The 19734-nt window shown below is 42.8% G+C and overlaps 2 long non-coding RNA genes across 2 annotated transcripts in view; one reads left to right on the top strand and one right to left on the bottom strand.

Annotated features, from left to right (window-relative positions):
- Nucleotides 1–8089: 8089 nt before the first annotated feature.
- Nucleotides 8090–10145, bottom strand: LOC310761265. The gene is made up of 8 exons (XR_014547281.1): nt 10129–10145; nt 9707–9738; nt 9456–9572; nt 9255–9334; nt 8999–9092; nt 8623–8899; nt 8441–8492; nt 8090–8224 (listed from the first exon to the last, which is right to left on the bottom strand). It is a non-coding gene; the product is annotated as an uncharacterized lncRNA (long non-coding RNA).
- Nucleotides 10146–11206: 1061 nt separating this feature from the next.
- Nucleotides 11207–19734, top strand: part of LOC310761345 — a 29982-nt gene continuing 21454 nt past the window's right edge. Inside the window, exon 1 of the long non-coding RNA XR_014547409.1 lies at nt 11207–11981. This is a non-coding gene — a long non-coding RNA (uncharacterized lncRNA). The remainder of the gene's footprint in view (nt 11982–19734) is intronic.

Below are 19734 nucleotides of genomic sequence, written 5' to 3'. Positions count from 1 at the left end.
GAATAAGCGTTCTTAAGAACATTTCATGTGCTGAACAGACTAGACGGCAAAGATCAAAATAAAGGCCTAACCACCAGAATAAACTCACGAGACATGTCTCTAAAGTGCATTCAGATGGCCCTATCTTTCCCTCACACACTTGTGGTAGCATGACTACCACTGAGTCAACCAAAACCCATAGAAGAACCCTCCAAGCGTTGTGACCTTGAATTTGATATTTGTGTGAGGAAATCCATCCTTTCAATTCAGCATATGATTGACAGGGCAACCTCTTGGCGAAAAGCCTTTTAACTAGGGCTGTGCACACCAAATTTTCACTTCGAATGTTGACCTTTTGACAACTTTCTGCTGAATCGTTGGGCAAATTATGCGACAATTGATTATACCTGCACACATACAGGAATGATTTAGGCTGGTCTGTTGGGGCTGGGCCAGCCCAGCAGCTTTGCAGTCACCTAGAATGACTTGTCTTGGACTGAGAAGTTTCAGAGCTGGCCTTCAAGATGACAAGGCCCAGGGGGAAAGAGTTTAGATAGTCCTGAAGGGCTGTTTATGGGAGTCCCCTGACTTGAGTGAGCCAGTCTTTACATATGGTTGAGGGTGGGGCCGTTGACACATGATCACTGTGTTTAATGGGAGACAGACTCCTTATCTGTGTAGAAATGTTAGGAAAGATATCAGAGAAGGCTTTAAACAGCTCCATTTTTTAAAAAATGGTGTGAAACCAGCCATGCTATTCCAGGATACAATATCCCGCCACTCTAATAAATGCCAAACATTTTCCTCTCCATTGAAATCTTGTCCTAAAGGCCCAGGTATATATATATCTGTTTCTCTCCATCTCAAAGCCTCTTCCAATGTCTTTCCTTCTTTCTTTTCATGGTGGGAAGCTCAATTAGTTTCATGCAATACTGTGCAGATTTTTTTTGCATGGCGAGAATGTCCTTTTTTGCTGCTGGTCAACATTTAAAGAATATGTATAGTTACTGTAAGTGTGTTTAGGTACCCCCCCCCAAAAAAAACCCCTCTCCTGATAGTGTGTGCCCTGTGAGCTCTGGCTTCTGTAAATATCCTTCTTTTTCTTTGTGGAGCTTGCAACTGTTCAGTGCTTATCCTCATTACACGTTGACCTAATTCTAGTAGGACATGATTTGTACAATTAGAGCCATTGTAAATTAATGAATGTTAGAATGATGTTGGATAGAAATTAAGTGGTTTCCAGCTGTAATGCTTTAAGAATATGGAAGAAGGGTATAATTAGTTAAAAAAATAAAAAATAAAAATAACTAAAATGGTGTTGGATTGGAAATAAGTGGTATTGGCAACAAAGTTAATAAGAATATGCAAAAACGAATTGGTAATGGATGAAAATACTGAGTTATAAAATGTTAAGTTATAGAGATAAGATAAATGAAAGAGGGTAAGGATTTGCTGATTTGATTACTTAAATGGGAATACAAGAAGGGGAGGTGTGAGGAAGTCAAAGAAACAAGCAAATGAGTTTTATGTTATGAAAAATAATTGTTTTTAATTTTTTTGTGTTTTTTTCTGTATGTTTTACTTATTTTTTTATTTTTTATTTTTATTATTATGTGTTTTTGTATATTTATTTTTTTAAAATCTTAATAAATATTTCTTTAAAAAAAACAAAACAATTAGAGCCATTGTATGGCCTCCTTTCAAACGCCAGTGTGTTTGAATAAATACTGTATGCATGACACTTTAAAAGTTACTCTTGAAAGGTCCTGTCGTTGAAATCTTAGTAAAAATTGTAGCTGCAAGACTTTCTGGGGCTTTTCCCACACCCTAAGCTGCATTATATAAACATTGCAACTGGATTCCATCTGAATTATTTTCTAACAATAAAACTGCTCCACCCTGTTGAGAAGCAGAAGGAACTCACTGGGTCAGGTGGTGTTGTTGTGCAGAGAAGTCAGTGTGGTGTTCAATGGTGTGTGGTGAAATTTGTTTTAGGTGATGTGGTGGGAATGTAAAAAGGTGAAATGCTTCTGGGAGATGATATATAATGAGTTGGAAAAAATGTTGAAATATACATTTATAAAGAAACCAGAAGCATTTTTATTGGGCATTGTGGGGAGTGATATAAATAGAAAGGAATGTAAGCTCTTTTTATATGCAATAACAGCAGCAAGAATATTATTGGCCCAAAAATGGAAGCAAGAAGAGTTACCGTCGATTGAAGAATGGAGGATGAAGTTAATGGACTATGCAGAATTAGATAAACTAACAGGAAGGATTCGAAACCAGCGAGACCAGAAATTCATGGAAGACTGGAGTAAATTTACGGACTATTTGAAAAGTAATTGTGAAGAACAGACGACGTTTGTAGGGTTGCAAGAAGTTTTGTGAGGAGTATTATTAGAAGTATTGTAAAAATGGATAAGGGGGAGGGTGATTTGTTAAGAAATGTAAGGGCAATATAAAGTTAAGAAATGCATAAGAAGTAGTTAAAACGGTGGATCATCAGAGGTGCTGATGGAAGTCCAAAAAGATTGTATAAGTGGTAAGTTTTGTGGTACATTTTATAATATATATGTTAAACTTAATAAAAAATATTATTAAAAAAAGAAATTTGTTTTAGGGGAAGAGTTTGGGCCAGAGGTTCCAGCTTGTCAGGGAGATTGGGTGGGGCACGACGCACGTGCGACTTTCTGATGTCATGCTCGTGAGCATGGTGCCTTCCTCCCTAAGCTGGACAGAAACTTCCTGGATTTTGGGAAGGAGGTGCCAGGTCTCTGACAGGATGCTGCAGGCCTTCTGCCTCCTTCCCAAAACTAGGTGGGCTTTAGGAAGTTGGCAAGAGAGCTCTTGGACCTATCAGAGCATCGTGCCTCCCTCCCTAAGCTGGGCAGAAGCTTCTCGGGCTTTGGGAAGGAGGTGCCCAGCTTTAATACTTTAATACTCTAATTTACCAGGAACGTTTAGGGGGCTAGCCTAGTCCCCCGTGTCCACTGACCACACACCATTGGTGGTGCCAATGCACTGGTGAAGGCAACCTGCCATTAACGCTGGTGTCTTTGCATTGTGTTGGTCTCTCAGCTGCCTCATCCTTCGCTCTGCCCTCCTGGCAAGCAACAGTGATCTACCTAATAGGAAGCTGGTATATAGGCCAAGTGCATATGGAAGCAAATTATCTTCTTTTCTCTCTATAGTTTACTACAGGGGGAGGCAGTTGGCCAGACTTGTATATATGCCAACAGAACTTATTAGCCTGCAGAAATCTTTACTAGCTTGCTACAAGGCTTCCGTGTTGAGTGCAGGTGAGGGCAATCCCATCCTCCGCAGGTCACAGGAAATGTGAGCTTTTGACTCCTTGGCAGGTTGTGTTTTTTAAAAGAGGGGGCAGAGGATCCAGCACTCCTCTGCAAGCCCTTTGTGTTTCTGTGCTGGTTGCAGAGAAATTGATTTTCTTTCCTCTGTGGCTGGCTTAGGAAACCATCAACTTTTCTGGACTCCACAGGCCCTCTCATTCACCTCCAAACAGGGATGGGGAATCTGGAGATACCTAGGTTTGAACTGGAAGCCATTCCCCAAACTCTTTGCTGCATAATTCCCATTGCTATTGCTGTTTTTAAGACTTACTGTATCAATGAGAAGCAAGCAGACAATCAAAACTTTGAGCATCTACACATATACATTTGGTTGCAGTGAACGTAAGAGCAAAACAAGCAGGCCACAGAAAACCTCCCACAAATATATCATCCACAACACACAAACCAATAAACACTAGTCAAGCAAAAAGAGAAAGGGGATTACTCAGTCTATAATTTCACTCTGTAAGGTAAAGGTAAAGGGACCCCTGACCATTAGGTCCAGTCGTGACCGACTCTGGGGTTGCGGCGCTCATCTCGCTTTATTGGCCAAGGGAGCCGGAGTACAGCTTCCGGATCATGTGGCCAGCATGACTAAGCCGTTTCTGGCGAACCAGAGCAGTGCACGGAAACGCCATTTACCTTCCTGCCGGAGCGGTACCTGTTTATCTACTTGCACTTTGACATGCTTTCGAACTGCTAGGTTGGCAGGAGCAGGGACCGAGCAACGGGAGCTCACTCCGTCGCAGAGATTCAAACCACTGACCTTCTGATCGGCAAGTCCTAGGCTCTGTGGTTTAACCCACAGTGCCACCTGCGGCCACACTTCACTCTATAAAGTCACCTAATATTTGTTTACCTTTGTTTTGATTTTGAATAACTTCATTTTGCTGCCAGTGATGGCAGTATAATATAGAATGTTAGTAAAAATTAATCTCCCAAAATGCCAAGAGGAGATTTCTCTAGGAACCCTAAAAAAGTAAGAAAAGCTGCTCTGAAACAGACCAAACACTGATTTGGCTCAATGGCCCAGAACATGCTTCTGAGAAGCCCCACCACCAATAGCCCTGTTTTATTACTCATCTCACCCCAACCCCAAAGCAGCTAGTATTCAGTAGCAAACTGCCTCTGAATCTACAGCTTTGATGATCACAAAGGACAGGTTCACTTCATCTGGGAGATCAGATTTTTCTTTTCCTTTTTGTCAGAGCATATTCCAAAAATTACTCGCTGTATGCTTCCCCCTCGCCGGACACTGACAAAATAGCGTTTTTGCCAGCAAGCTGGTTGAAAACTTTTTGAGGTTTTAATAGCTTTTAAGAACTCAACTGTAGCTATTGTGTTGTAAATTCTTTAGCGGCATGTGTGGGATGTGCTAGCAAATTCTTGCAAAGAGACCTTTCTCTGGAGGTTTTCATCCCGCTTGATTTAGAATGAGCAGGATTTTACAGTGTCAATAACCCCCCAGCTGTTTGCAGAGCCCTGTCCTGGCGATGGGAAGACATTGTAGCCTGAAATCCATATAAAGCACGAACTTTTTCTTTCATGATCAAGCTCGCACAAAAGGATTGCATGCAATGTTAGATAGATTTGCAGTAGCTCCCACTTCGTAAAAGTAACAGTGGGGCAAAAGCTTTATTAGAATGTGTGTGTGTGTGTGTGTGTGTAATATTTTACATCTCAAGCAAACATAGTAAACTAAAAAGGCCTGTTTCCAGTGACTGAGACCAGAAGCGTAGCTAGCCCATGGGGGCAGGGTGAACTGCGTGGCGCCTCTCCGCTGCCTCCCTCTCAGCTGTAGGGCAGCTGAGGGAGCGGTGGTGGGCAGACGCAAGTCCCACGCTGCCATTTCAGGCAGTGCGGAGCCTACAGGCCCCCAAGCCACCATGTCACTCCCAGGAGAGATGCATGGCTCGGGCACACTGCAGGCCCTGCAGTAAGTGCCGGCCTCCGTGGTGTGGTGCCCAGTGCCAGCCACATTTCGTTACATTTGTTGACTGAACTAAAAAGTTTAGTGAACCCATTTTTTAAACCAACCAACCAAAACTCATATTTTTGTCACTCCCCTCAGTGATGACACCTGGGGTGTCCCACACCACCTGCACTCCCCTTCTTCCGCCACTGGCTCTTCTTGTATTCTAGGTAAGTGGGGTATCACTTATCAGCACAGGAGCTTGTTTCTTGCAGTTCCACTCACACAGCACCTCAACTTCCTGCACTCCACATCAACAGTAGGCTGCAAAATAGCAAAATGAAGTAAAAAAATTCATTCATAAGAAATTCCCACCGTGAAAAAAAGGTTTTAAGTGCTTACGCTCACAGTGTTAAGCAAATAAACTAGAAAATAACACTTGCAGCTGTAAGTATCTTGTTTTTCCTTCTTTTAATAATTTCAATGTGTGTGTGTGGGGGGGTGACAATAAATTTTCCGCACCGGGTACCACCTGACCTTGCTATGCCACTGCCCCTCAGCTCATCAGTTAGGCTCTGAGTCCAAAGCCAGCCCCTCTCCTTGCCTCTTTTCCCAGCAGCACCCCTTGCCTCAGGCCTCTGAGAAAGAGACTTTAGGGCTTCGGTTCCCTCCAGTCTCTGGTTCAAACACCCCCCCAATCTGGACAAATCCCTGGGGAGTCTCTCCTTGCCTTGGCAAAAGGCGGGCAGCAGCGCCTGGCAAACCGGGCGGCAAGCTGGACTCTGGCCTGATTCACTGCAGGACAGTTTGGGGGAGAAGGGCAGACAAGCCGCCACATCATACAACCGTATGTCTGGCAACGAAAACCCACCTCTTTATTTTATATCTATTAAAATTTTATATTTAATTCTCAGTTTCTTCCCTTGCCAGACGAGGCTGCTCTGAGCCTGGTTTTGGCTGGGGAGGGCGGGGTATAAATAAAATGTTGTTGTTGTTATTTAAACCTAGAAACATATTTTTGCCATTCTCTGAAGCATCTTGTTCTGCATACTATTGGAGTGGTTTGAAATAAAAATAGAATTTGGGGCAAAATATATTCATTTTTATAGCCAAAATTCTTCCCATTAGAGAGAGGTTTCATTCTTCCCCATAACTCAAGGTTTTTTCTTATATCTATTCATGTCTTTACATAATTGTCTTGAAATATATTGGAGTTTTTCGCTGTTAACCATATTTCCAGATACTTCACCTTTTTCTCAGTTGTCAGCCCACTGGCCATCTGCCAATCTTTTTTTTGCCTGTGCATCCATATTTTTCACCATAACCTTAGTTTTAGTTGTTTTAAGATCTGCAACTTCTCCATATTTCCTTCTTTCCTCCAATAACTTAGGTACACTTTTTTTTATAAGATTTTTTATTAGGAATTGTAACATAACATTTTATCAATAAAACATATCATCCTCATTTTCCCCCTCCATTTTCCCCTTCCCCTTCCCCAAAATAGAACCCCCCCTCCCGCCACCCCCCAGACTTCCCTCAGCTCCTCTCTCTGGTTTTTCCATACTTAGAATTTTCTGCATAATATAAAATTGTAAAAATCCTTAACCTATTTGTCTATATGTTATTAATAATAAATTTGTGAATGTTTATTCAAAACCTGCCAAGGAGTCCAGTTCATTTTGTTGTTTATTTAAATACTTTGTAAAAGGTTCCCATTCTTCTTTAAAGTCACAATTGTCCTTATCACGTAGTCTGTATGTCAATTTCACCAATTCCGTATAGTCCATCAGTTTCTCTTGCTACAGTTCTACAGTCGGGGTTTCTTCATTCTTCCATCCTTGTGCTATTAAGACTATTAAGATATTCTTAAATTTCCTTGGCAGGTCTTTCCCTAAAATCCCTAACAAAAATGCTTCAGGTTTTTTGACAAATGTTAATTGGAACATTTTCTTCAACTCATTATATATCATTTCCCAAAGTTTTCTAATTTTACTGCAATCCCACCACATATGGTAAAAAGTACCTTCTTTTTCCTTACATTTCCAATACATGTTTGAACCGGTTTTATACATTCTTCCTATCTGTACTGGTGTTGTATACCATCTATACATCATTTTCGTATAATTTTCTTTCAACAGAGAGCAATCTGTAAATTTTAAATCAGTTTTCCTTAATCTTTCCCAGTGTTCAAACATTATATTGCGACCTATATCCTGTGCCCATTTAATCATTACTGATTTCACCTCTTCATCTTTTCTTTCTTATTTCTTATCCTCTGCACCAAAACCTCTAGGGCTCATATAGATTGAAGCAGTGATAGGGGGCATTCTTGCCTTGTCCCCTTCTACACCTTACATTTTTCCTGTAATGGCATTATTTACAATCAGGTTTGCAGTTTGATCTGTATAAATTGCCTTAATTCCTTTGATGAAAATGACTCCTAATTCCATTTCCCCCCTAATAACTTAATCATAAATGACCAAAAACAAAAAGAAATTCAATAGGGACTAATCTAAGGTTCTGCACTTTGGCAGGAAGAACCAGCTGCACCAATATAAGATGAGGGATATCTGGTTTGCTAGTAGTACAAGGGAAAAGGATCAAGGGGTCTTAGTGGACCACAAGCTTAACATGAGTCAACCCGAGGAGTGATGCAGCAGCAAAAAAATACTCATGCTATTTCAGCAACAGAAAAGAAGACAATAATACAATGAAATTCAAAACAGTAACAATTTATTGCACGTTTATTCAAAATCTATTAAAAACTTTCTTTCTTTCTTTCTTTCTTTCTTTCTTTCTTTCTTTCTTTCTTTCTTGTTCTGCCCAATCTCAGTCCATATTTCATGGCTGCTTAAATCATCTGTCCCCCTCCTGATTCTCAGTGCCTCTTCTTCTGCCAGTCTTTGGCCAGTTGAGATGTCCAAATAGATCAGCAATTTCTTCAAGGAGGAAAATCATAACTCCTCGATGATGATGTCATCTGGATGGAAAAGAATGAAAAAGAGAGAAAATCTGTTCAGTCCTCTCCGCTTCTTGTAGCTGGAGTCAGTCTGGGTGCTGCCCTCCCAGGCCAGGTGGGAAAGGCCTGCCAGGCAGGAAGCAGGTCCTGCAGGACTCCCAGCAAGAAGACCAGGGAGGTGTGTCTTGAGCAAACAAGGGACAAGGGAGTTCACTGTCCCCAAGGTGTGGGGCTTACCTTCTTTCAGATTATTCCTGAAACAAGCCAGCTCCGGACGAATTACTATGTTCTGCAGAAGAAAGACAAATATGAGACAGTTGACACTATTACCCCACCCTGTATGGGTGTAAGAGAAGCAGCCCCACCCAGGAAGGATGGAAGCAACCAAAGAACTGAATACAGGAAGGCAAAATACTTACTCTGAGGTTCGGGAATCTTCGTGAAAGGGCCAGCAGCAGGGATATACTGCTGGCCGCTAATTTCCTTTGGTCTTCACTCCCCAAAAGGGCATAATATCGGAGGTCCTGCGGGATGAAAGAAATGGGACAGTTAGTTGGGTAAGGGACAGGGGGGCAACCCTAAAACCACTCCTGGTGCTATCAGGATACTTATGGTAAGCAACTGGAGAAGGGTGCTAGTATTGGGGGCTTCTAGGAGGAGACCCCCCAGCAGGCTCTGGAATGGCCTCTTCAGTTCCTGTGGGAAAAGAGAGGTTGAGTGCTACTGGGTTAAATTTTGTAAGAGTGTAAAAAGAAGAAAGAGCTGTGCAAAGAGAAGTTAAAGCAGAGGACATACCTCTTTGTCCTCCTCTGCGCTCCCCAGAACTGCCTCTGTTGTTCTATGTAGGATCGCACTCACCACAGAGGGACTGAAGTGTGGTCTCATAAAACTGGAGAGAGAAAGGGAAGGGGTTAGACACTGCCTCCTCCAAGCCTCCCTTGTCCCCTTCTCCCTCCTGCCTGACTTGCCCACCCAAAGCTCCCCCTGGAGTTCTGCCCCCTGCAGCCCCGCCCAGTCCAAAGACCCCACTCACCTCAAAGACCCCACTCACCTCAACTGCAGGAGGGCCTCAAAGGCCAGGGCCAGGCTCAGGGGGCGATCCCTGAAGTACTCCAAGTGGCCAAGGATGTTCTAGAAGAGAGCAGAGGAGAAAAGTCAGCTCCTTCCGGGAGTCTCCAGAGGACGGTTCCAACCCCAAACGCCAGCCCCTCTCGGCCCCTCCCTCCCCATGGGGGTCCCTCACACCACTCACCAGAATGGCTTTGGCAGTCTCCTCCTTGGAGTACTTCAGGGTTCGGAGCCCCCTGAGCCGAGCTGCCTGGCAGTCCTGGATGATGCCCAGAAGCTGGAGCTGATCTTTGTCTAGCAGCTGAAAGGCAAAAGTCAGGCTGTCAGTTCCTTGTGGGGGGAGGGCTCCTCCACATCTGAGAGTGCAGAGTGGAGTGCAAGAGGGGGGAAGGTCTCAGGGATCCCCTCCCTGCTCTTGTTTTATCCAATACTCACCGCAGTGGAAGGGATGTGGATTCCCAGCACATCTGCAAAGAGAAGGACATGGGGACAGGAGAGTTCATCCCTGAGCCCTTGCAAGGCTTTTCCAAGTGTTTTCTCCTGGATTCAAGTCCTACTACAGGAGAGGGACACCCCAGGCCTTGGGGGCCAATCCTGACCTCCTGCCCCCGGAACATGGCTCCCCAGTGAAGGTGCCCCTCCCGTTGACAACTGCCCCCCTGCCTTACCCCACAGCCCAGCCCCCTGATTCTCCCATCAGAGTCCACAAAACGGGGTGGTTGCTGGGGGGGGTCCAGATTCTGTCGCAGATAGGCGGGTTGGATTCAGCCGTCTGGCTCTGTGCATCTTTTTACTAGATGCGCCCCCCAGCCCATTCCTGCCCTCCTCCATCTCCAAAAGGAGGGCCACTTGCTCACCCGACACTGTGGGCTGCTCCAGGACTTCTAGGGGGGGCCACCTTGTTGCAGCTCATCAGGCGCCTTAAGTGCCTGAACCTAGAAGAGACGAACAGAGGGAGCGACTCAGAAGCCGGCAGTCCCAATTCAGGGTGTGTGTGTGTGTTTGTGTGTGTGTATGAGGAGGGGTGTCTGGCCCAATTCCTGCCATCTCTCTGCAGTTCTGCGACCTGAAAGGGCATAGCTAGAGCTGGAAAGAGGCAGCCCAGAGCACGAATGTCTGGCAGAGAGTGAAAGGAGGCCCCAAGTGCTATGGGTTCAAGAGTTCCAGCCCAAAGGAAAGACAAGCATTGCCAGCTGTTAAAGGGCTGCTCTGCCTCGTCTTCTTAGGACAGCCCTGCCCTTCCTTGATGAGGGAGGAGACCCCTTGGAGGGTCCTCCAAGCATCAAGGTGTCCCAGAAGAGGAGCAGAACATGAGGAAGGGGGTGGAGCCTTTCTTGGAGCCAGAAAGACCCCCAGGAAGGGGAATAAGGCCAATATTGTAGGGCAGCTGGAGAGATGCAAAATGGAGCCAGGCAGAGGTGTAGTGGTTGGAGGGCTGGACTGGGAGGACCTGGGAGAACAGGGTTCAAATCTCCACTCAGCCATGAAGCTCCCTGGTGGACCAGAGAGCTAAAGCTGTGGAGGGGACCCAGGACTCACACCCCGCCCCCAGGAGACCAAGAGAAAGCAAAGGAATGGTACTTACAGCCGGCACATCTTCTTGATGAAAAATCCACCTCTCCTGTCTAAGCTAACTACCTATCTAAAATTCCCACCCAAGCCTGATCCCAAAATCTGATCCCACCCCCACCCCCAAACCCAGCCCTAACCCCAAACCTAACCCCCACCCTAAGCCTACACTTACCCCTATTCCTCTGTAAACAAAAGAAATATATACGAAATGTGCGCAAATGCACGCAAATGCGTGCAAATATGCACAAATGTGCGCAGATGTGCGCAGATGCGCACAAATGTGCACAAATGCGCACAAATATGCAAAAATAAAAAATAAAAAATAAAAGAAATAAAAAAATAAAAAAATAAAAAAGTAAAAGTAAAATAAAAGTGTTAAAATAAAAAAGGTAAAATAAAAAATAAAATAAAAATAAATAAAATAAAATGAATCAAATAAAAGTAATAAATAAAATAAAAAGAAAAATAGCAAGCAAACCTCTCCTCTTCTACAACCACCACCACCACCTCTCTCTCCTGACTCTCCTCACTAACCCACAATGGCCACCTGCAAGTCAGAGACTTTTAAGGGAAGAGCAAGAGATGTCACAAAGGAGGGCAGGTCCTTGTCACCATGGCAACCCCTCCACCTGGACCTGGCCCCTCCTGAGAGGTGATGCTTCTCTGTCAAAACTTGGAGGCACCTTCTGTTCCACCTGCAGCTGGGCTGTATCTTCTATCCATATCAGCATTTCACATCCTTCTTGCTGCAGCCCCATTTCCAAAGGGAGACCACCCCCACATCCTTCAAGGCAGGCTAGGGGTCTCCATAGCGCAGCATTGGACCATCTGCTTTGCATGCAGGCCTTCTGTCCTGGGAATGCCCCCCCCCATTTGAAACCCTGGATAGCTGCTGCCAGTCAGCGCAGGCTAGTTGAAGAAGGATATTGAGCAGCTGGAAGGTGAGCAGAGGAGGGCGGCCAGGATGATGAAGGGTCTAGAAACCAAGCCTGATGAGGAACAGTTGAGGCAGCTGGGTATGTTTAGCCTGGAGAAGAGGAGACTGAGAGGAGAGAGGAGAGCCATCTTCCAATATCTGGGGGCTGCAAGAGAGAGCAAGGTGAGATGTGCTGCCGCTGCAGTTTTGAAGAGTTAAAAGGTACGTTTCCCTATTTTGCCACATCCTAGTATATTATAGGTTGCTTCCAGACAGGTTTTATTGTGGGATTGGCACTGCTCTCACATACACCCCCATGACATCAGCATCAAAATGCTAGGCTGTGTTTCATTCCTTTTATATTCAGTTTCGCAGTTTTCACAGAAAACCAGACAAGTAAAAAACAAACAAAAACAACAACATCCCATTTGCAATGTCTGAATGGCCAGTTTGCAGTATTCAGGCTCCAGCTGAAAGCACCCACAGACATTTCAGTTGCTGCACAACTGGGGTGGGGATAGGGCAGGATGCAATAATATTGTGCACTTCAAATGTTTGTACATAGCACTAGCAAAGGTGCAAGATTCTGCTGGTGGGTAAATACGTATCGGAAGGTATATGCTTGAGGGTTTCCTATAGACATCTAGCTGGCCACTGTGAGAACAGGATTTCTGTTCCAGATAGGATTCAGCAGGGCTCTTCTCAGTGGTGTAGCTAGCCGCTCGGGTGCCGGGTGTGGTACGCGCATCCTGCAGCCGGGGGTGGGGCGAGCCACCCAATGGGGGCAGGGCGAGCCACCCATGGGGCCAGGGAGCACTGTGTGGAGCCTCTCTGCTGCCTCCCCCTCGGCTGTAGGATGGCTGAAGGAGAGGTAGAGGGCAGACGCAAGTCCCACGTTGCCATTTCAGGCAGCGTGGAGCCTGCAGGCCCCCAAGCCACAATGTCACTCCCAGGAGAGAAGCATGGCTTGAGCACAGTGCAGGCCCTGCAGTAAGTTCCGGCCTCTGCAGTGTGGCATCCAGTACCAGCCACATTTTGTTACGTTTCTTGACTGAACTAAAAAGTTTCGTGAGCCGAGGCTTCCGGAGGCGGCGCCAACGGCAATGGTGGTCTCCTAGTCTGGAGGGAGAAGCTCCGTGGAAATCGGGTCTGTCTGCTACGGCGAAGTGGAGACCCTTTCGAAAATCACAGGCAGGAGAAGCCTGTGAACGTGGGACTCGGCGGGCACCTTTAGCGCCCCCCAGATTTGCGAAGGAACCCACAAGGGGCTCCGGAGCGTAACGGGAGCTTGGCGCGGTGCTGAGAGTCAATTGCTCTTTCTGTGGGGTGAAGCCGCACAGCTGTTGCCGGAGAGCGCTGACCTTTTTCCTGTGACAATTCGGCTGTTAAACAACTACCCGTGAGTAGGTGAAGCTTAAGATCTGGGACTAAAAGGAGAAAAAAGGGATTGATTCGGCACTGAAGCGGGAAGGTGTAAACAGGAAGTCCACCTTCCTTTCTGTATACAGATCAAAGCAAAGACTCTCTGAGCTAATACCTGGAGAGCGGTGCTTCAAAGCTCCAAATCTGAACATCAAAGTAAAAGAACTCCCTCCCCAGGTTGCAGGAGGGGGGGAGGAGGGGGAAGTGACTTTTTTGCCTGCAAAAGAAAGGAAAAGGGAATAGAGACCACCACCTAATTCCTGGGAACGGACTGCAAGGATCGTTAGAATTGTTGCACTGAGAGTCGCACTACTTATGGACAATGTAACTTTTTAATGGTTAACTCTGCAAAGGAGATATTTGTTAAAGGTCCTCTCTGGATTTGAAACTGTTGCCTGCTTTGCTGAGGGGGACTTTGGAAAGTTGGAAAAGACATTTTATTGTAACATTAATGACTGCTACAGTGTCCCCCTAGAGGAACATTGGAACTATACACCCAGCTGGGGGATTTTTCCACTCTTAACTTTTAACTCTGAGGAATTTTCATTGCAAGCTTTTACCGTGGGATTGACCTTGACTCATAGACAAAGGGTGATGAATGAAAAAACAACAAGATCCGGCAAGGTTAGAGTGCAGCAGCCTAGTGCAGCATCCCAGCAGCATAGACCATCTGTTCCTGGCCCTCCTGTGACACAGGGGGAAGATACTGCACAAGCTGGGTTAAAAGGAATGGCCTCAGAAGAGGGATTCACTTCGGTACTAAGCAAAATTTATGAAAAATTGGAAAGCCTAAGTAAACAAGTTACTGAACAAACAACTAAAATTGACCAGAATACTGTTAGCATTAATAGCTTGGGACAGAAGGTGAATTCCAATACAGAATCTATTGAAAAATTGTTGCAAGAATCTGCCTCTAATCGAAAGACAGCTGAGGAAGCAAAAGAAAAAGCAGCGGCAGTAGAGGAAGAAATAAAACCGATGCGCAAACAGCTCGGGGACCATCAGTCGCTTCTGTCTATGATTGAACTGAGGGAGAAACAGACTAATTTGAGGATCAGGGCGGTACCGGAATTTGAAAAAGATAACCTATGTGAGTACCTTGAGCAGGAATTTGCAAAATTTTGGAATCTGGATGCTAATCAAGACTTCAAGATAGTGAGTGCTTTCGGAAGAGGAGGGAGAAAGAACAGGGTGAGAGACTGTTTGGTCACCCTCCGAACGAAAGAAGAGAGAGATAAAATACTGAGTCTGCACTACCAGAAAAGCTTGGAAATAAACGATTCAAGAGTGGAGATTTTTAAGGATATTCCGAAATATTTACTGGATCTTAGAACTAACTACGGAGACTTGGTGGCCCTGCTGAGAAGAAACAGAATTGTTTTTAGGTGGGAATTCCCCCAGGGCCTATCCTTTACATTTAAAGGGAAAAAATTTAAAATAAGATCAGTGGAAGACAAGGGGAAATTTCTGAGAGACCACGAAGAAGACCTGCAGAAAGAAGCTTTAGAAGAGTTAAGAGCCTTAAAACCAGGAGTATTAGACATAGCGCCACCATCTTTGGGATTGGACAAACCAGCAAAAGTGATACCACCGTCAGAACAAGAGGAATTACTGGGAGCAGTTGGAGGAAAGTAGAATAATTACACAATGTCTCTGCAATTGCTAAGTTGGAACATTCATGGATTTAACTCCCCGGAGAAGAGGAGGAAAGTTTTTCATTTATTGAAAAAGGAACAGTTGGACTTAATTTGTTTACAGGAAACACATGTGATAAGGCTACACAGGAAAGTATTGATTAATAAAAGATTGGGTCAAGAGTTTATTTCATCGGATAAGGTCAAAAAGAGAGGAGTTGTAATTTATGCCAAAGAGAGCCTATCACCGAAATTTGTTTTTAAAGATGATCAAGGAAGATTTGTGGCAATCGAAATTCAATCACAAGGAGAAAAAATTTTAATAGTAGGAGTTTATGCACCAAATGAGGGGAAATCTGAATTTTTTAAGAAATTGCATGAGACATTGTTGGACTACATGGATTACAACATTATTATGATGGGAGATATGAATGGAGTGGTATCTACAAATATGGACAAGTCGCAGAGACAGATTGTAACTAAAGATGGCAGACTACCAAAAACCTTTTTTGAACTGACTGACAATATGGACTTAATTGATATTTGGAGAATTAAGAACCCCTTAGGAAGAGAGGGAACATTCTTCTCTGAAGCCAAAATGACATGGACTAGAATTGACCAAATATGGATAACTAGAGGACTGGCACCTAAGACTCGAAAAGTGAAAATTTGCCCCAAAACTTGCTCCAACCATAATGCTGTGAAAATGGAGATGAAACTAACACCAATCGGTTCCTTCAGATGGAGGATGAATGACACCTTATTTAGAGATCAAGAGGTTGTTGAGAAGGCCCAAAAAACCCTGAGAGACTATTTTGAGATAAATTTGAATATTAGTATTGAAAAAAGAATAATCTGGGACGCAAGTAAAGCAGTTATGAGGGGGTTTCTGATCCAACAGAATACAATAAAGAAGAGAGCCCAAAATGAAAAAAAGATAAAATTTTGGAAAAAATAAAAGAGGGTGAGAAGAAACTAAGAGCGAAACCAAAGTCACAAGAGATTCTGAGAGATATAAAGTTATATCAAGTGCAATATATGAAGATGATGAACCAGGAAATTGAATGGAAAATTAAACAAATGAGACAAAAGACATTTGAATCGGCTAATAAATGTGGAAAATTGTTAGCTTGGCAAATGAAAAAAAGACAAAAGCTCAATACTATCACTAATTTGGAAGTGGAAGGAAAGAACATTCAGAATCCAGTGGAAATTAGAAAATGCTTCCAGAGGTATTTTAAACAGTTATATACACAAGGGCCACAGAAAGAGTTTGATATAGACCAATTTTTAAAAGCAAATGGATTACAAAAAATCTCTCAGAAAAACAAGATAATGCTGAACCATAAAATTACAGAACAGGAGGTAGAAGGTGCCATTCAGAATATGCAGTTGGGTAAATCTCCAGGGCCGGATGGTTTAACCTCAAAATATTATAGATCTTTGAAGAATTGGTTAATTCAGCCACTAAAAGAGGTTTGTAATGAAATTTTGGAGGGGGAAAAAGCGCCAGAGTCGTGGAAGGAAGCTTATATTACACTTATACCGAAAACTGAGTCGGAAAAGACACAACTTAAGAACTACCGCCCCATATCCCTGCTCAATGTGGATTACAAAATATTTGCTGATATTTTGGCTAATAGATTAAAAAAAGTATTAGTGGAAGAGATACATAAGGACCAAGCTGGCTTTCTCCCAGGTAGGTACTTGTCTGACAACACGAGGAACATAATCAACATTTTGGAGAAGTTGCAAGTGAATATTAATACTAAAGCAGTTTTAATTTTCATAGATGCAGAGAAAGCCTTTGATAATATTTCTTGGAATTTTATGAAGAAAAATCTCCAGGGGATGGGGGTGGGTCAAGGGTTTGAAAATGGTATAAGTGCAATTTACTCAGAACAAAAGGCTAAGCTAATAGTCAATAATGTGATGACAGAGGAATTTAAGATAGAGAAAGGTACACGACAAGGCTGCCCAATTTCCCCATTGCTTTTTATTTCGGTCCTGGAGGTTTTGCTAAATATGATTAGAAGGGACCGTCTGATTAATGGTATCCAGGTCGGAGCCAAACAATACAAATTGAAAGCTTTTGCAGATGACCTAGTTTTGACGTTACAGGAGCCAGAATCTAGTACGAAAAGGGTATTAGAACTGATTCAAGAATTTGGTTATGTGGCAGGATTTAAGCTGAACAAGTCAAAAACTAAAGTTCTTGAGAAAAATTTAACACCGATTGAGAAAGAGAGGTTTCAGAAGGAGACAGGTTTAACATTAGTTAAGAAAGTAAAATATCTGGGGGTTAATATGACTGCTAAGAACTTAAATTTATTTAAAGATAACTATGAGAAATGTTGGACAGAAATGAAAAAAGATTTAGAAATATGGTCAAATTTGAAGCTTTCATTGCTGGGTCGAATTGCAGCTATAAAGATGAATGTATTGCCAAAAATGTTATTTCTGTTTCAATCATTGCAAATTTTGGACAAGATGGACTGTTTCAAGAAGTGGCAGAGAGACATTTCTAGATTTGTCTGGCAGGGCAAGAAGCCCAGAATAAAATTTAAAATATTAACTGATGCAAAGGAAAGAGGCGGATTTGCCCTGCCAGACCTTAAACTTTACTATGAATCAGCAGCATTCTGCTGGTTGAAAGACTGGCTGCTTCTTGAGAACACAGACATTTTGGATTTGGAAGGTTTTAATAATGTTTTTGGGTGGCATGCATATTTGTGGTACGACAAGGTTAAAGCACATAAAGGATTTAAAAACCATATTGTCAGGAAAGCATTGCTCAATGTCTGGATAAGATACAAAGACTTATTGGAAAATAAAACCCCAAGGTGGTTGTCACCAATGGAAGCGAAGGCTCAGAAAAAGCTCAATATGGAGGCCAAATGGCCGAAATATTGGGAAATATTGGAACAAGAAGGAGAGAAATTGAAATTGCAGAGTTTTGAGAAATTAAAAGATAAAGTGCGAGACTGGCTTCATTATTATCAAATAAGAGAGGCCTATAATTTGGACAAAAAAATTGGCTTCCAGGTGGAAAAATCAAAATTGGAAACAGAACTGTTAGATCCCAAAACTAAGATACTTTCAAGAATGTATAACTTGCTGTTAAAATGGAACACACAGGATGAAACAGTTAAATCTGCAATGATTAAATGGGCACAAGATATTGGTCATAACATTATGTTTGCTGACTGGGAACAGTTGTGGACCACCGGTATGAAATTTACGGCATGTAATGCCTTAAGAGAGAATATTATGAAAATGATATATAGGTGGTACATGACACCAGTCAAGCTTGCAAAAATATATCATTTGCCTGATAATAAGTGTTGGAAATGCAAAGAGAATGAAGGTACATTCTTTCACGTTTGGTGGACGTGCCCAAGGATTAAGGCTTTCTGGGAGATGATCTATAAAGAAATGAAAAAGTTATTTAAATATACCTTCCTGAAGAAACCAGAGGCCTTTCTCCTGGGCATGGTCGGCCAATTGGTGCCAAAGAAGGACAGAACTTTCTTTATGTATGCAACAACAGCAGCAAGAATTCTCATCGCAAAGTATTGGAAGACACAAGATCTACCCACCTTGGAAGAATGGCAGATGAAAGTGATAGACTATATGGAATTGGCGGAAATGACTGGCAGAATCCGAGACCAGGGAGAAGAGTTGGTGGAAGAAGATTGGAAGAAGTTTAAAGACTATTTGCAGAAACATTGTAAAATTAATGAATGCTAAAATGATGTTGGATTGAAATGAAGTGGCTTTAGCAATAAGGTTAAAAAGAATATGTAAAAATGGACTGATAATTAGATGAAAATATAAAGTTATAATATGTTAAGATATAGAATTAAGATAAATACAAAGAGGGAAAGGATTTGCTGAATCAACCATGTGAATTGGAATACAAAAAAGGGAGGTGTGAGGAGGTCAGGAAACAAGTAATTGAAATATAAGATACGAAAAGATTGATTTGTTTTTTTAATTGTTTTTTATTTCCTCATGTATTTTGTATTTTTCTTTGCATTTTTGTATCTTTTTTCTTTTTCTTTTTCTTTTCTTATTCTGTAATTCTCTTTTGTCTGTAAAATTTCAATAAATATTTTTTAAAAAATAAAAATAAAAAGTTTCGTGAGCCCATTTTTTTTCAAAAAAAGCAAAGGAAAGAAAACCTCATATTTTTTTCACCCTCCTCAGTGATGACACCTGGGGCAACCCTTACCCCCTTCCTCCGCTACTGACTGATACAGTTTATTATACCCATACAAAGGTGACCATATACTTTCAGAAATACTAACCAGTCTTTCTTTTGACATTTCAACTTTTGAGTCAGAAATTGAACATGACTAACGCTTTGATGCCCTTGGTTTAAGGTAACCCCTACATGCTCAGATGTGATTTTTTCTTTCCTTACATAGTCTCATGTTCAAAGTCTTTGAAAAGCTGACGTTAAATCTAAGTCCAATCCACGTCCTCATTTAGAATGCCGAATAAAACAAAGCCACTTCCTGCAAAAATCGGAAGGGACAGCTCTGTGGGAAGACCTGCTGGGATGAGCAGTTTATGATGTTGTGGATCTCAGCGGGCTGATTTCCAATTCAGCTGGTGTTAAGCCCCCATCCCCAGCTCAGCTGAAGATATGCCAGCATAACTTGCTCATCCCAACTCATCCATAGCTCAGCTGGCTGAGTTGAAGCTGATGGAGCCATTTATGGTGTAAGCTGTGGGTAGGCAAACTAAGGCCCGGGGGCCGGATCAGGCCCAAACACCTTCTAAATCTGGCCTGCAGACGGTCCGGGAATCAGCGTGTTTTTACATGAGTAGAATGTGTCCTTTGATTTAAAATGCATCTCTGGGTTATTTGTGGGGCATAGGAATTTGTTCATTTTTTTCTTCTTCAAAATATA

This window comes from Podarcis filfolensis, assembly GCF_964270895.1.
Source record: "Podarcis filfolensis genome assembly, chromosome: 4".
Classification (NCBI taxonomy): Eukaryota; Metazoa; Chordata; class Lepidosauria; order Squamata; family Lacertidae; genus Podarcis; species Podarcis filfolensis.
Note: the sequence above shows the minus strand (reverse complement) of the source record. Positions and strands in the feature narration are given on the sequence as shown.